Source organism: Lissotriton vulgaris, chromosome 6, assembly GCF_964263255.1.
Source record: "Lissotriton vulgaris chromosome 6, aLisVul1.2, whole genome shotgun sequence".
In the NCBI taxonomy this organism is placed as follows: domain Eukaryota; kingdom Metazoa; phylum Chordata; class Amphibia; order Caudata; family Salamandridae; genus Lissotriton; species Lissotriton vulgaris.
In genome coordinates this window covers 96,515,871-96,533,947 of record NC_141694.1, presented here as the reverse complement: position 1 = coordinate 96,533,947, position 18,077 = coordinate 96,515,871, and the positions used below count along the sequence as shown (strand labels likewise).

The following is an 18,077-nucleotide window of genomic DNA, read 5'->3' as shown; positions in this document are numbered from 1 at the left end:
CTAACATAGCATCGACTGCAATGCAGACTCCATCGATTCTGGAGTAAGAAGAACCCATTATGCTCTTTGAGCTTTGAGTCTACCTGACGTCGCTGTTGTTTCCATCGAACTGCAACCTGCATTACTTGACGTTTCAGAGCCACAAACTAAATTACTTGTGTGCAACTGATTCTGAGAACGATTATTCAGTGACAAAATCGGCCAACAATTCCATGAGGAGAATTGGTATGATGACCTCAAAGAGACCAGTGGCTTTAACAACTTACCTGATTCTGGTGTTCTAATACCCCCAGCCCTACCATTGATGAGAGGACTTCCAATGCAGTGATCATGCGTAGGGTGGCCGAAGTTCTAGAACTCCAGCTTCCTGCCTTAGAGGCCAAAAGTGTCCTGACTGAAGTCCCCCAGCCTGGGCAAACCACCAATGAGACCCTGCTCCTTTTATTAAGGCATTCACTCCTAGGGGCCTGGTCCAAACCTTACGCCTCCCAGTAAGTCACCGAACTAAGAGATGCCACTGTCAAAGTCACACCTGACTCCTCAGACGCTCCGTTTCTTCGATGCCATTCGGGACACAGTTCAGTTTCGTGCCTTTCCCCTGGGAAAGAAGCCATGACATTCAGTGTATGGTCCCAGTCTTTCAGATTTAGTCCGGGATTTCAGTGAAGTGAAACTGATGTTTTTGGAACTAATGGTCCCCTGTAGCCTGCTGGCCAAGCACACAAGGTGGCTTATGCCGGCTCTGTAGTGGAATCTGAAGTCTCTATTGACCCAACTTCGTAGGGACCTCTTCGCCATTTCAGAGGAGACTGCAAGGGATCTGCAGTGTAGTTCTTACTGGACGGCAATTGTATTAGCAACAGACCCTTCTCCCTACCTTACCCCGAGCTGACAGTGGTGACTGATGCATCCCTTCTGGGTTGAAGCGGCAACCTGGGGTAAATGGATATCAAAGGCCTCTGGTCTCCGACTGCCCCGGCTCCATATCAACCTTCTAGAGTGGAGGACAATCTTCTTAGGTGTTGAAAGCCTTATTTCCATCCATCAAGGGGAGGCTGGTACTAGCACTTATAGACAACACCTGTGCCAATTAGTATTGCAACAAACAGGGTGAGGTGGTATCCTGCCCCTCTGGAAATGGCTGGACCATCAGGGAATTTTCCTAGTGGTGAACCTTCTGGGGGCATCTTTGAATGCCAGGGCGGACAAGCTCAGTCATTGATCCCGAGGGTCACTAGTGACAGTGGCTTCCGGAGGTGGGGCAAGGTCTCTTCCACGAATGGGGAGAACCTTGGCTGGATCTATTAGTCAATTCTGAGAAACCACAATTTCAGCAGTTCTGCCCATTAGAGTTTCCAAGGATCCTGTCTCTAGGAGATATGTTCACAGTTGTAACAGATGCATCAGTGCTGGGTTGAGGGGAGATGGTCTGGTAGGTGGAGCTCAGAGGCTTCTGGTCTTCATCAGAGAGCAGGTTACACATCAGGATTCTGTAGCTTTGGGAGTCAGTGTGGTACTGAAAGCATCTTGGTCATCCATCAAGGAAAGCTGGTGCAGGTCCTCATGGACAATGTAACCACCAAGTAGGGCGTAGTGGTGTCCTGCATCCTGTGTCAGCATGCCCTATACCTCTGGAGGTAACTGCACCAGAAAAACATCATCCTGCTGGCCAGCCACCTTCTTAATACCAGTGCAGATGAATTAAGCAAGCATCCGCTGGTGTACAACGAATGACTTCCCGAGGTGGCATAGGACATTTCTGGGTTGTCCTGACTAGAATTACTCAGGATAGATTATTTACCAATTAATATATGCAGTGTCAAAACTTCATATTGGAGTTCCAGCTGCTACCTCTCCTGCCTAGAGTTGTTGTGCAAATTGGGGGAGACTGCGTCCTAGTCATCTCAGTAGTCGGGGACTTCTTCAGGACAGTATAATACCCAGAATGACTCTGATCTGGATACCTATTCAGGAGGACCCCCTTTCTCAGCACCAGAGAGAGCCCTGCTCCTGAATCCCCACAACTTCTATCTCCATGTGTGAAGTTCGAGCAGTAGCAGCTGGACCAAAGTGGGTGGTGTCATTCTTGGAGTAAGGAACCTGTCAAAGAAGTCCATCTATGCCATGCACAGGGAGCACTTTATGGCTTGGCATAGGGCTTGTCATCTTGATCCATGCAGGCCAAACTTTATGCTGCGTATTGTTTATTTTATCATTGGGCCTGTAAGGCTTTTCAGTGGGAACAGTTAAAGGTCATTTGTTGGCCCTTTTGGTCTTTTTACTTTTGCCTGATCAACCGCCTCTCTTCAAATCACTTGTCGTAATGTGTTTTTTTCAGATTATTTGCATGTTTCCCCCAAAGCTGTTTGTCATGCAGCAGTGTGATTTGAACCTGATCTTAATATCTGATAGAGACTACTAGCCGCAGATTCCTTCACAAAGAATTATCTCCAGGCGTGAGACTGGATCCGGAAAAAGTTTGCCACAGCATCCCTGTGCTCTGGGGGGGGGGGGGCGAGGCGGCACCATGTGACTCCGCCCTGACGTTGTCCACGTACATGACGTCAGCGAGGTCACATAAGTCCCAACCCGATGCGCCTGCGTCAGTTTTTCCTCTTTTCCACGTGCAACGCGGATCCGGATCGCTGCCCATGCCTGTTTTCAGGCCTTCTTTTCACACTTTGTGTTGCGAAACAGTGTGCATATGCCTTCTGGCTTTAAGACGTGTACTTCTTGTGCACGCCAGATGTCGGCGACAGACCCTCATCCCATTTGCATGTGGTGTTTGGGCGAGCACCATGACTCTACGGACTGCGACGCTTGTCAGCACCTCAAACCGAAGTCCCGGCTGGAGCGTTGGTTCAAATTGCTGTCGACCTGCTTTCCCAGGTCGATGTCGTCCCAGCGTTCGTCCCCTGCTTCGGAAGACAAGAGCCGTCGATTCAGACTGCGGCATCGCCCTTCGCCTCGGCCCCAATGGTGTTGCTCGCCAGCCGGTAAGTCCTACAGCTTGTCTCCAAGACCCTGTCCTCGTTCGGCAGAGGGCGAGGGTTCCCCTCAGGATGTGCGCTGTCGCCACCCAACCCGCCATTCCCCGGCGTCTGGCGACTAGGGCTAACATGACAGCCTATGCTGCGGCTCTGCAAGTTTCTTTGGCCCCTCCTCTACATCCTGAGAAGTCCGCAGATCCCTTGCCTCATGCGGGGCCTTACGCGGAGTGGCTGGCGGCTTCGGCGCCGACTGATTCGGTTTCAGGTTGTAGGAGGGTGGTGTCGTTCTGGTGTGGTCCTGGGGGCTCCCCTCTTCGGCCCACTGCATCCCTGCCTCGACGCAAATCCCTACGGGGCTCCCTGTGGCGTCGCAGGAGATCGCCGGAACTCAGGGCTCGTCCCCGAGTCCCCCTCCATCCTCTGAAGAGGCGGCTGCCTCGCCTGAGGCCGAGCCAGTGCCTTTTCGGCTCGGAAGGCTTTCCTACCCGGTCCTGGCGGTGCCACGGGTGGAGGCCGGGGCTTGGGGTGCTTTACTAAGTCCCTCTCGATCCTCTACACAGGTGAGAGGTCGAGCCGGTGCCTTTCCGGCGCCGTTCCTTAGCTGAGCTGGCTCCGACCCCACCCCATTCTCCTAGGGAGCACGTGGTGGTGGAGGTTGACTCAACGTGGCCAATGTCCACTCCGGCACCGATCGATTTCGATCCGGTGCCTGTGGCGGACTCCGTGGCGCTGTGCCAGTTTCTGGTCCTCGACTTGTCTCCATAGGTTCCTTCCTCTCCGGAGGTTGGTCGTCTCCTGGTCTCTTCTCCGGAGACCGCTGCATCGTTGCTTTTTAGCTGGCATTTTCTAGGGAGGGCTCCTCTCCGTCACCGCGGCCTCCACATTCGGACCCTCTCTTCCGCAGCTCGCGGTTGATTCCTCCGCCGGCTTCTCCGCCTTCCCTGGAGGCCACTCAGGTCCCCAACTCGTCCGTGGTTCCCCCGCTATTCAGGGGCTGGCCGTTTATTCCTCCGGCTGGACTTTGGGACGGACGGCTTAGTTTACAGCCGTTGCCCACGGAGGAATTGCTTTTTCCCCCGAGGCGCACTACAGAGGCCAGTGTTGCCTTTGTTCGGGCTATTTTCACGGCCGCTGGTATTTTGAGAATGGGTGACCCCGTTCCCTACGCATCACCTGTTGGATGTTCTCCACCAGGGCTCTGGTGGACGGGAGCTGCTTCTTCCATTCAAAGTTTTGCTCCACAACTCTCTTCTGGGGGCTTGGGGGCATCCTGCCATGGGTGATCCGTTCCGCCTCAGCCGCTCCTTCACCGCCACCATCCTGCTCCGCACGACCCAGGCTGTCTTTCCTTCCACCCTTCTACTCAGGGCCCTCTTCTGCAGACTGCTTTCCCTTCCTTGCCTGTGGTGTTGGTTCCTCCGTCATGGGCGGCCCGGTGGTTGGATTCATGGGGGCGTTACCTAGTCGCTTCCTCCAGTGCCTCTTTCCGGGCCCTCAACACATTTTGTGTGTTGGCTAGAGCTACCTCCAGCCTGAGGGATTCTGTGGAGTCCCTTCTGTCTCGCGTCTCCCACGAGGGTGCTCACGCTGATCTACGGCACCATGTGTTGGATGGTTGGGAGTTGGCCGCGTTTATTCTTCGTGCGGTCATGGATATTGCTGACGCTCCCGGCCGTACTGTGGCTACTTCTGTGGCCCTCCGTCGCTATGCTTGATTACGGGATGGTGTTTTTCTCGAATATTAGGGAGTGTCTGGGTGACCTGCCCTATGATGGGGTTCTTTTATTTAACACCCACGCAGATTCTGCTATTCAAAGACTTCCTGCGGGGCTCCGTCGTCCTCCTCCACCATAGGCTTTAACTTTGAGGAGGCATTTATACCACTTTGCTGTTTCGGCCTAGTGTTTCGGTTGGCGACCTGTGTGTGTTCTGTGTGGGTGCCTTCAGGGTCCTTCAGTTGACCCCTCTGCTGTTGGCTGCTGGTACAGTCCTTTTGATCTAGTGGTATGTATTTTTCTCTTTGGCTGTTGGTAAAAGCCATACTGGTCCTCAGATTGGGCCATCGGTGTAATTTTGGCTGATTGGTGCTTCCGTAGGTTCCTTTGTTATTTTGTTTTTTGACCTCTGCTGCAGGATTTTTTCCGTAAGAGATGCTCCCATGGTTGTTGGGACGTGTCATACCCTGGGTGGGGTACTTGTAGGCTATTGTATAGCTCTGTGCAAAGCTGGGCAGGCGTGGATCCCTTCTCGGACTCCTCGTGTTTCCTGGCATACCTGTATACCGCCTGGTGCGGTCTTTTTTCACCTTTTTTGGCGCAGCTTGCACTGCTCCAGGTTCTGTCCTGCTCAGTCTTCGATGGTGCTTCCATCCTTCGTATACAGGGCTTGCCTGTCATGCTTTTTGCGTTCCCTTTTCAGGCTCTGAATTGCCAGACCGGCTTGTCATGCAGTCCGCGTCGTCATGTCTTGGTGTTTCCACCTTCTATTCCAACATTTTGACTTGGTCCTCTACCTTGTGTTCCAGGGGCGCTAGGATTTCCTGTCATCTCCTATTTCCTGGTTGGTGGCTTATGGTCTGTACGCTTTGTCTTTGGCCGGTCCCACGTCTCTTCGTGGGCTGGGTTGTGCCACTGGGACGGTCTTTCTCTGGGGCTTGTTCGGGGGTTCCCCTACCTCTGTCTTAGTCTTGTGCTCGGCGGGTTCTGGCCACACTACTTCAGGGTTTGTCCCAGCTGCCTGCTGCGCACGCCTGGTCGTTATGGTCTGCCTCCATGTGCCTTGGCGTTTGCCTGCGTGCTCCTGTCCCTGACTCTGCTGGAGCTTACGCGCCTGTCGTCGTCGTCTTGGTGGTGGGCCGTTCCTGCCTGGTCCCCTGCCTCGGGCTGATGCCCGTTTAGCTGTTCCCTTCGCTGTGGGTGCTCTTTTGAGGCAGGTTCTGCCTCCGTTTCCACTTCTTTGGTGGGCACTGGTGCTTTCTCCCTGTCGCACATTCCCTGTTGGGGCCCTGGGTTGTTCTAGGCTGGTAAGGTTCTCTTCTGCTTGGTGGGGACTGGGCCTTCCTCCCTGCCCCCATGACACATCCCCTCTGGGGGCTTTGTATTCTTCCAAGCTGGTGGGGTTCTCTCGCAGACCCTCCTCCCCTATGGTGTAAGAAAGTGGCTCTGTATATACTGGACCAAGGTAAGGTACAGTGTGCACAGAGTCCACAGTCCCCAGAGGTTTGGCAGAGGCTAAAGTTAGATATAACCTTATTCTCTAAAGTAGTAGCTTGGACGAGCAGTAAGGCAGTATCAGAGGACAGTGTAAAACACTCATCAGCAAATTGTCTCACACACTCAAGAACTGAACTCTAGGCCAATTGTTTAGAATCAAACGATATAGCTGTTTTATTTTAGAACCAACAAGGTTCAAAATATACTTTCTCAGAATGAGTTGCTGTAGTTAAATACTTTTCAAATAGGCAATAGACTTTTTGATTACAATAGTTGCAATAGGCAACACAATTTGAAACACAATGCAACATTGAGCTCAATGGGAATTTCTAGATAAAATGCGATTACTTACTTTGTAGATTACTTTTCTAACCTCAGGACTGGATCCTAGATTCAGTCCTGGGACATGTCCTGTAAACAGTTAAGTAAAAGCGTTTTGGTACCAGTAGTGATTTTTAAGGAATATTAATGTATTTCAAAAGTTTACAAACTTTTTCACATAGAATCGCCAATGTTATCCTATGGGAGGAAATTCACTCAGCAGGTAAGTAGTGTTATTATTACTTTTTCTTACTCAGTATTGGATCCTGGATCCAGTACTGGGTCATTTCCTGTAAACAGTTGGAAGAATGCGTTTAAGTCAAACAGGCGATTTTTAAGGAATATTTTTAGTTTCTGAAAATCGACACTTGGAAACTTTTCTGGTGAAAACCAGGTAATGGGGTCCTATGGAAGGAAATCCAATTAACTGGTAAGTACAGTTAAAATTGCTTTTCGGAGTCAGTGCCGGGCTAAAAGATGCAGCACTGGGTTCTCTCCTGATAACAGGTGAGTAAATCATAATTCAATTTTCGGGTGATTTTAGATGAATATTTTAAAGTTCCAAAACTCCAGAATTTTCAAGTGAAACCAGTCCATGTTATCCTATGGAAGGAAAGTGAGTTATCGGCTTTTGGGTAAGTACTCGACTGTCAGAGTTAAGGTTATGGGCATAGTATCAGGGGTCTCCCAGGGTCAGGTAGGTACAGTTGGTACACCCTCAGCGGCACATGGGCAGCTGGGTGCATAGGTAGTTAGGCCCAATGTTATCCAATGAGAGGCAGGGAGCCTTCAGTTGGTGGCTGCTGGCAAGCAGGCCACGCGGCTGTGGGAGCTGGGCTCCTGGTCACTTGCTTAGGGCAAATGGGGAAGTAGATTAGGACAAAGGTTGCACTGCCAGGGGCACTCGGGCGGCTGGGTGCTTTTGAGCCGTCGTGCTCTCAAAGTTACTCAATGGAGATCTTGGAAAGTGAACAAAGGCTTCAGGCTCAAGGACGGAGATTCTTCACGAGCGACCAACACTTCGAGGGGTGAGTTGGGATATTGGAGGATAGGTAGTCATCCTGGAGTTGGGCCGAGGGTGCCGGGTACAGGGGTGTCTATTGATGTCGGGAAATCTTATCCTCTGCTGGTCACGGTTGGAGGGGTCCCTTGCTCTGAGGCTGCAGGCGTCGTCCAGGTCGTCGAGGAGGGTCCTTGGGCATTGGATCCCAGGTCATAATCGCCAGGGGGACGTCCTCAGGGTCTTTGTCCACTCAGGCACAGGCCGGGCTCGGCAGGTGCAGAGTATGCTAGATTTGCGGTTCTTGGCTGACACCAGGGGTATTGCTGTTTGAGCATAACTACTGCTCCTGGGAGTCCCAGTCTCTAAGAGGGCCAAGGCAGGCAGGTCCTCCGGTCATCTTGAGGTTGCTGTCTGCAGGAGACGCCGGGATTTAGCAGGAGCAGGTTAAAGGGATCAACAGGCCTGTAGGGCTGTGGCCAAGTCAGTTGATGTCGTCCTCTTGTTAGCAGCTGCACGGCAGGTCGTCTTCTTCTTGGTCTTCTTTCTTGTTTTGAAATCGGGATCTGAGGAAGGAAGGCTCAGGGTGCCTCTAAATACTAAATTTAGGGGTGTTACAGGCAGGGGCCAATAGGTCCCTGGCCTGGGGTGAGTACACCCCCTATGATGCTCCTCTCCTGTGGGAGGGGGGCAGGAGCCTATCTCTGATTGGGCAGGGCTCCCCATCCTCAAGATGGCCGGAGCCCGGAGTTGTGCTTCCCCTCGTCTCTCCCACCTGAGGGGTGGAGTTGGCACAGGCTGGAACACCCCCTTTCCTCACGTAGGGTTTCCCTCCAGAATGGAGGTCAGAACCAGTGGGGGCCTGTTGCTGAGTACAGCAAGTGGCCTGGATAAGCTCACAAAGGTGGCATGCCTTTGAAGCTTCCCCCTGCCCATCCTGGGGGAGGAGACCTATCACCTCACTCAGGATGTGCTTTGTTGCAGGCCCAAGAGAGCAGGGGCCTCTCCACCCAGGGGTCCAGCAACATGTCTGCTGTGTGGCAGCCTAGGCAGCCTCTCTGACAAGACGTTGATTGTAGGTTAGGTTTCTGTAGAATGGGGATCTCTGTGTATAGGCATAATCTTGTGAATAGTCCCGCCCATGTGTGGGGATCCCGGAACAATCAAAATAGTCTCTTAAGTTGTCTTCTTCTGCAGTCCTGTATAGACACTTAAGAGAAAATAAAAGACAAATAATGCAGCCTAGAACTACAAGGCTACATTGGCCAGCACTTCATCAGGAAGTGAAAAGGATAGCCAAATAATATCAAATTTTACACATTTCGCTAAGTTTCACACATAGAGAAACTTCCCTTCACAAAAATCCTTTGAAATGATAGAGAGGAAGGGTAGAGACAGACAAGCCCCTATAGGCTGCCATTATGTTTCTGGAAAAGGGATACCGTGCCTTTAAGGAACTCTCCAGAGACCCTCGGTATCCCAGGATGCACAGCCAAAGTCCTTTTACTTTCAGTTCTTTTTGAAGGTGTATAAAGCCAGGCCTGTAGCATACAGTATGTGAGAAGGTGGCCTGATATGCAGTGCTCACTATTCTAGTGAACACTATGTATCAGTCCCGCAACCCTTATTGATGATTGGTTGTAAGTCAACCTTATAGACCAGCTATCCTAGTAGCGTGGATACGAGCAGTCTAAGGCTAAAGACTCGAGAGGGCGTGTTAAGCCAGCTGTTTACCACACATATACCCCTTGAATACCAAGTGAAAGGACACCACACAAGTGTTATGAAAATAAACAAGATATTTATTAAGAATCACAACAGCCCTGTACTCTTTATGAGGACAGGGTACTAAGCACAAAACAAAACTCTTACGAAAATACTTCAGTTAGCACAGTATATACAAATGCCCGAGGGGCACGGAAAACCATATACTCTGAAAGTGGAATGCGAAATTACTAGCAGGTAAGTACAGTACTAATAGGCTTTGGAATCGCTAGATCTTGACTATAGAATCTTCAGATTACTTCTAGGAGACCCAGGGGACTCGGGTGCAGAGTGTGCACTCTCACGCGTGATGCGGGACAAAGTCTATGGTAGCTAGTAAAGACAAAGTTAGTGTTCTCGGGCGAACCCGACCTGGTGGGAGGAAAACGAAAGTGGATTCTGACCCTTGGATAGTGAGGCTATGCTGGGGCACCGAAATGCCGAAGTACCTAGCCCAGGGGCTGCAGCTGCATAGGTCTCAAAAGACGTCGGGAATCCTCGTAGACGGACCAGGAGCCTGGAAGAAAGAAGTTGCTGGCAGGCGACCAGTGAAGAAAGTTCGATGGATCCAAGCCTGGATCGAAGGAAGATGACACCTGAAAGCAGAGGGGACCAAGTTCGAGACTACTAGCCAGTAGTCAGGTGGCACCAGGAGGGCACCGGATGGTAGTCACCTCGACTAGGTGAGTGGGTGACGCTGGGCTCGCAGATCTCACGGACCAGGAGGCGTTGTCGGCGACCAGGATGGAGGAGCGAGCTGTCCCACGAAGATTGAAGCTGTCGGCGTCGCTGGACCCAGGATTGGGCAACAAAGCCTAGGCAAATTCAAGCCCACGCGGTGGACTCAAAATGGCGTCTGGAGTGGACCAGGAGGGTCCGGGGTGCCTCTCTTGAAGAAGGAAGCAAGGGCCAGTCTGGAGCAACCAGACCAGCAGCAGTGATGTCGTCGGGCGTCGTGAAGAAGGCCACAAGCCAGCCGGCTAGTAGCCACACAGCGCGGTGAGCACGCAAAAGCAGAAGGGCCCCACGCAGATCGTGGAGATGCTGGAGGGCTGATCTTCGGTGCTGGAGCTGCTCAGGGTTGGGGCTTCTCGGACCCCAAAGCACTCTCCAGTGGAGCACACGGTGGGCTTGTTGCAAAGAAGTCGTGCAGTCTTGGCGATCGTCGGTCCCTCGAGGTCTCGTCGCACTCACAGTTCTCAGCTTTGCTGTAGAGGTGAGTAGAGATCAGAGGTGCCAGGGAAGCCGGGTCTCGTCGAGCTCGGTCGTCGGATTCGTTCAGAAGGACTTGCAGCAGACCGCAGTGTTCTTAGGATGGTGCCCGCTTGATGCAGGGTGACTACTCCTTAGCCACAAGGGAGAATCTTGAAGAAGGAAATCTTGATGTCTTTAGCAGAAAGTCGTGTCTTGATTCCAAAGATGATCTAATTTGAACAGGGGGCCCGCTCCTATCTTTATACTAAAAAAGGGGGCTGACCCGGTGACTAGGTCGTGCCTATGGGTGGGACTAGGAGGGGGGTGGTTACACCCCTCTTCCATGCCGGACTTTCCCAGGCCAGGGGCTGGTGTGCCCCTGGAACTGGTTCAGACTGGCCTATGTGTAGTGAGCACCGGGGTGCCACTCAGCAGTCACCTTCCTGTGAAGCCCTGCCTACCCAGGATACACAAAACCCTGTCTGGGACGGTGCTAGCACCGCCCTCGACAGGAAACCCTTTGTCCAGGCTCCCCTCGCTGGAAGGACTCCCAGCTGCAGGGGGTCAGACTCGTGTCTGTGGTGGCAGCATCCATTTTGTGGAGCTGAGGCTTCGTTTAACTTTAACCGGGGTTCACAGTTACATACATGTCGTGTCCCTCTAGAAGGGTGGAATGCTAACCCCGTCGCCAGAATTGGCGAGGGGTTAGTATTCCAATTCGTATGACACCTTACTCGACATGTTTTGATAAAGCAATACCAAAGTTAGCATTTAACCGCGAGGATTATAATGCACTTAAGAGTATATGGTATGCGATATCATGGAACAGCTATTAGGACTTGATTCCGCAAGCTGCAGACAGGCTCAGCTCATGCCAGAGCACCATCTCACACGATTCCAAGCACTCTGCCTTCAGGATTGTTAAGGCCTGCCATAGGAGTGACTGATAGGGATCTGTGTGTCCATTTTAGGGTTAGATATAGGTATACTATATCTACAGCAAAGGGTGATTACACGACTTTGCCCCAGCTGTCATGCAGCCAGTTGTGTCAAATTTAGGAGGCCAGCCAGGGGTGGCATAATACATGCTTCAGCCCCTGGCAGCCCTGGGTACACCCATGCCCTGAGTTACAGGGTCTGATAGGGTGGCCCAGTACCAATTGGAAATGCACCTAGGGTACATGGAATCCATTTTACAGAGAGAGCAGTAGGCCTGGGGTCCTGATTGGCAGGGCCCCAGGTCGACTATGTCAAAAACCAGCTAAAACACAGGGTAAAAAGTTGGGGGCAACCATAGTCAGGAGGTACCTTCCTACACAGTACAGTACCATTTTCTCCACCAGGGAGGAGGGCGGGCGCTTATGACTATCACAGAGATACCCCTACTACAGAACTGGAGTTACAGGTAAGAAACTACTACTTCTGTAGTAAGGGATCTCTGTGTATAGTCATATTCTTGTGAATAGAATGGCAAGCCCATCCCCACAAACCAAACCAGCGGTGGAGGAAACGGACAACCTCACTACTGTGCAAACAGATTTCCCAACGACGCCTGCCCAAACTGAGCGTCTGCTCTGGCATCAGAGTCCAGACAGTAGTGCTTAGCAAAGCTATGGACCGACTTCCAAGTGGCAGCCCTGCAGATATCTGCAATGGGAACATTATGTAGCAAAGCCGTAATGACAACCTCACAGCACCATGTACTCTTAATGGCATCACTGCACTTAGAGTGCCCAGGAATGGCCCTGGGTACTGTAGGGTCTCAGGGCTCATGCACATGTGCCCACACCACTGGCATAGGGCACCCAGCTAGATGGGTGACTGATGTATGTCAGGGCAGTGGGTTTGTGGGCATGGCACACAGGGATGTGTGCTGTGTCGACTCGTTGTTTAGTTCTGTACCAGGACACTCAGCCTGCAAAGGCAGTGTGTGTGGGTCAGGGTACAGGGCTCCTAAGAGTGGCACAATAAGGGCTGCAGCCCTTAGGGGTGTTCTCTGCTCGGAATGCCCTGGGTACCGCTGGACCCACCCCCCATTAACATCCTAAAAGCCGCTTTGCCCATTATCATCTCTCCTATTGTTAGTCTTGTCAATTCCTCCTTAGAATCAGGTTTAGTACCACAGGACTGTAAGATGGCCATGGTGAAAGCATTACTAAAAAAAAAAACATCTGGATCCCGGAGAATTATCCAACTACCGTCCGATATCTCTTCTCTCGGCTATTAGTAAGCTTGCGGAAAGATTTGTGAACCGTCAACTTTCCACATATCTTGAAACCTTCAAACTACTTCATCACTCCCAGACGGGCTTTTGCCCGGGACAGGGCACGGAGACTGCACTAGTGGCAGAAGAGTCGAGAAAGATCCTGGACTCTGGAAGGTCCGTAGCCGTCATCCTCCTAGACCTCAGTGCAGCCTTCGATGCAGTGAATCACCGTACCCCTCTACATAGTCTTAAAAAACTGGGAGTGACAGGTAGGGTCCTCTCCTGGTTGGAATAATTCCTTCAAGAAAGATACTTCCAGGTGTTTGAAGGGAACACCCATTCACAACCTTTACCTCTACAGTGTGGGGTTCCCCAGGGCTCCTCCCTAAGCCCCACACTTTTTAATGTGTATTTGTCCCCACTGGCTGAGATAGTTGCATCCTTCGGAATTCAATTTATTAGCTATGCCGACGATACACAGCTTATTGTGTCACTGAGTCAAGCAGAACAGGCCCCCACAAACCTGAGCTCCTGTCACAAAGAAGTCGCCACTTGGATGATTCAGTCTCACCTCAAACTTAATGGCGACAAGACGGAGCTCATGCTGCTTGGTAACCATGCAATTTTTAATCCACATACTCTTTGGCGGTCGTGCATGGGACCGGCTCCAATTCCTAAAAAGGAAATAAAGAGTCTGGGATTCTGGCTGGACCATGAACTCACTTTCGGCGCCCAAGCCAGGAAAACAGCGGCCACCTGTTTTGGCCTGCTGAGATCAGTACGAAAAATACTGCCCCGGTAGAATTCTAAATAAATCTTCATCCAAGCCCTCATACTATCGAGGCTGGACTATGGTAACACCCTTTACTTGGGAGCCCCCACCTCTGTTATCCACAAGCTTCAGGTGGTCCAGAATTCAGCAGCAAGACTCCTCAAGGGCACCAATAATCACTCCTCAGCTAAACCGGCCTTGAAAACATGCCACTGGCTTACCCATACAAATGCGTATACACTTCAAGGCTCTTTGCATTGCCCACAAAAATTGGCAGGGCATAGGTCCCCCTATTCTTACCAACCTTATTAAACCACACAAAGCAACTAGGAGCCTCCGTTCTAACGACCTACTTCTAGCTGAAGTACCAAGAATCAGGAAGTCCCGCACAGGAGGTCGCCTCTTCTCTTATAATGCACCCAAGCTATGGAACTCTTTGCCCCTCTCTATCCGTCAGGAAACTAACCACCTCGCCTTCCGTAGAAAATTGAAGACCGTGCTCTTCACATAAATTCCATCTGCTCCCCACCTCACGTTTCCAGCGCTGGGATGCTTTTGGGTAGCCATGAGCTATATAAGAACATATTCTATTCTATTCTACCTAGGGTACCATTTACCAGGGGATGACCTGTGGCAAGAGATGCCAATTGGGTTTTAGTTTCAACACAGTTTTAGGGAAGGAACACAGGCCCTGGTCACCTGATTGGCAGGAGCCCAGGGCACACTCAGTTAAAGAATATCAGCAATTCAGCTAAAACTGGGGGCATACCATGCAAGAAAGATGGCACTTTCTCACATATGGGTATGGCTAGGGTATCTATTTTATGTTAAGGAATCTGCGGCTAGTAGTCTCTATCAGATGTACAAGTTACTTACCTTTGGTAACCATGTATCTGGTAGAGACAATTCTAGCCGCAGATTCCTTCACGACACGCCCTTCCTCCCCGTTCTGCAAGGACCTTCAGCTTGGTCTTCTGTACCCCCCTCCCTTTGGGTGGCTTTGTCTCCTGTGAGAGCCTTCTTTCGCTTCTTTCCTGGGAGGATGCTTGTCGTGTTTATTTGTTCCATTCCTTCCTTCTGGTCATTGAAGTATGTATTCATATGTACCTCTGCGTCCCTACCCTCTGGTTTTTCCAGGGTGGGGCCTACTTATGAATTCCCCTTTTATTGCTAGGGGTTCTGACTCCTCTGCAGTCCTCTAGGCTGGGGTCTGTTGGCTGTGCCTCTGCCCTTCGTTCTTTACAGGGGATGCAACATTCTTTGATGGGGTTGACTTGGGGTATTTTGCCGTTACTTATCTGTCCCGGACTTGTTCCCCTTCACTGTTATAGATTGTGGTTGCAGACTTGCTAATGTCTACCATGACATTCTTCCATATGTTTTTCTGCCTCCAGGGGGGTTATCTCCGTGCTTTGCAGGGTTGCTTCTCACAGTGGTGCTCTGCTCTTTCCCTTTCCTTCAGTACCACAGTGCCTGGCACTGTCCCTAATGGTGCTGTTCCTCACCATTCTTTTTTCTATTTTCCTGCTCTTTGCACACTGTTCCCATACCCTCACAGTTTAGTTTCTAATGGCTCCGCATTGTAGCATGGAAAAGTACTCCGAAGAAAACTGACGTAGACGCGCCGGTGTGGGACTTATGTGACCTTGCTGACGTCAGGTACGTGGACAACATCAGGGCGTGGTCACGTGGTGCCGTCCCCCTGGCACGCAGGGATGCTGTGGCAAAAATTTACCAGATCCAGGTTCACGCCTGGGGATAATTCTATGTTAAGGAATATGTGGCTAGAATCGTCTCTACCAGATACATCGTTACCGAAGGTAAGTAACTTGTACGTTAATTGTGACTTGTAGAACGCTTAATACCGGCAGGTCTCTAGGTGCTGTGAAAAGAGTAGCTACAGTCCCCCCGGGTGAGTGTAACCCCTGACTAAAATGTTATGCCCAAGCATCGGTGAAGATGAGTCTTCAGTTTCTGTAGTAATGGATCTCTGTGTATAGTCATAATCTAGTGAATAGTCCAGCCATGTGCGTGGACCCCGGAGCAATCAAAAATAATCTCCTAAAGTGTCGAAAAAATGCAGAATTGCAAAGACACTTGAGAGAATGAAAGCCGTTTAATGCAGCCTATTAAAACCAGGCTACACTATCCAGTACTTACACTAGAAATTCCACCAAAAATCCACAAACAGCAAAGCCTGTCCAGATTTCCCTTGCCTCAACAGCAAGAACCCCTCTGGAATGATAGAAAGGAAGACCTGGACAGACAAGCCACATAAGCTGCCATTATGTGGCTCAGAACAGGATACTGTGCCTTTAAGAGAACTTTCAAGAACTTCACAGTATCCCAGAATGCACTGCAGATCCCTTTTACTTTCAGTTCTTTTTTCCGGCTCCTGCAAGCAGGACCCTGTAGCATTGAGCTCTCCCTTTTCAAGGGTTTATTGGTGATTTTTCACTTTTGTTTCAAGTTGAGTGCTTTCTAAAGTACTTTGGTGTCTTTCTTCTTGTTTATTGCACCCTTTTGATGTCAAATATGCCTGCATTATTTGACAAATGTCTGGAGTGCTCCAGGAAGACGGCCAAATCAGATCCCCATGAGGTTTGTATCCTCTGCCTTCCCTCTTCCCATGTCCCAGAGGAGTGTGTGATTTGTCAGGGCTTCTCTGGCAGGACCCTGAAGGACAGAAAGAAGATCAGGCTACAGGGCCTTGAGGAAAGAAGGAGGAGGCGCAATGTGGGTCTGGAGGGGCTTCCTCTGCCCGTGCTGAGGCCTCTGGGGGCTCCCCAGGGGCAAGAAGACCAGCAAGCTTCCCCATTCTCCGTCTGGGTCGATTGCACCGACTACGGCGTTGAGAGGGATGACTACAGTCTGTTCCCCGTCTTATGGGGCGAAGCGACGTTGACGCTCGACATCGAAGGAACTGAACAGACCGCCGTCAAAGTCTCCTGTGACGATTTCGTCGTCGTCCTCGTCGGAGTCATCGTCGAGTGATCGACGTCGAAAGGCCCGGCGTCAGCGCTCGCCGTCAAGGCGACACCGCCGTTCGCCGTCTGCGAAAAGGAGAAGATAGTTGTCGAGGGGATCCTCGTCGTCGAAGAGAAGATCGCCGTTGAGGCGAAGGAGGTCACCGTCGAGGCGCAGTAGGTCGCCGTCGAGGCGAAGGAGGTCGAGGCGAAGGAGGTCGCCGTCGAGGCGAAGGAGGTCGCCGTCGAGGGAGAGACGGTCGACGCCGAGGAGAAGACGCTCGCCGTCGAGGGACCGACGCTCGCCGTCCGGTCGCCGTTCTTCGACGCCGAAGAGACATGGAAGGAGGTCTGGCACCACGGGAGGTTCGCTACCGTCCCAGGCTGGAAAGGAAGGCGGATCATCGGGTTTGCTGTACTCCATGGTGTATACCCCGTCACAGAGACCGGTTACACCCCCGCCTCCATTACCGAGTGGGCTCCATCCGAGGGCCCCTACTCCTCCTCCTCTACCACCACTTCCTCAACCTATACCTCGACCTCAGCTGCCAGCAGACAAGCCGCCTCTGGTCCCTCCCGAGGTCGGTCTCACTGCCTAAACTTCCTACCCCTCCCAAAGGGACCCCTAAGCCGAAGGCCCCGGCCAAACCAAAGTCGCCCGCTCCGGTGGAACCGGCAGATCGACCGAAGCCAAGGAAGTCACGATCCCGCTCCGGATGGAGAGGGAGATCGAGATCGAGGAGTCAACGTAGATCCTCCACCAGGTCAAGACGTCGCCATAGGAGGCGTGGATCTAGGTCCCGCACGGACTCCTCCAGCACCAGGACCTATTCACTGACCTTGTTGGAATCCCCAGGGACAAGGGTGTCTCCGGTGGACGATATCAGCACGTTCCAGGATGTTCTCCTGAGGGGGGCGGCAAAATTGGGAATCACAGTGACGGCTCCAACACCCACGACGTCCGTGATATTTGAGACGCTTCACAAGAAGCATTTGTCTCGCTCTCTACTGCCACTAGTGCCTGGTTTGGTAGAGCCTGCGGAGGAGCTGTTCCTCACGCCAGCGGTGGTGAAAGCCGCTCCCTCCCGACTTCTGAAGAAGTACAGGGCCCCGGATTTGGACCTGGCTTTTCTGCGGATAGACCCGGTGCCTGACTCTGTTATAGTGACGGCGGCCAGGAAGTTACATTCTACCTCCCCGTCCTCAACCGTACCGCCCGATAAGGAGAGCCGATGGATCGACTCAGCTGGTAGGAAGGCTTGTGGAACTGCATCCACGGCCATGAAGGCGTCCAGCGATGCGGCGTTGCTAGGGCGGTATGACCGTGCCCTGTGGGAATCCCTGCAACAGTTCACTGAACTTCTCCCACGAGACAAGAGGGAGGACTTCCAAGAGCTACTCAAAGAGGGGATGCTGGATTCAAACCAGGTCATCAGCACGGCTGCTGATGTCTCCCTTTTGGCTGCCCATGGGTACTGTCATGGGATCAACCAGCGGCGCCATGCTTGGCTCAGGCTCACATCACTCAAGCCGGGGGCCCAGCAGCGGGTGGCCAATCTGCCCTTTTCGGGGGAAACCCTGTTCGGAAAGCATGCCGATGATGAGATGGCCCGCATGAAGGCGGAGGCAGAGACCCTGACGGCTGTGGGCTT

The 18,077-nt window shown here is 51.8% G+C and overlaps 1 protein-coding gene across 2 annotated transcripts in view; it reads left to right on the top strand.

The window, feature by feature from the left end:
• XPO5 (exportin 5) overlaps positions 1-18,077 on the top strand; it is a 762,403-nt gene that overhangs the window by 584,501 nt on the left and 159,825 nt on the right. The gene's annotated exons all lie outside the window — the stretch shown is intronic.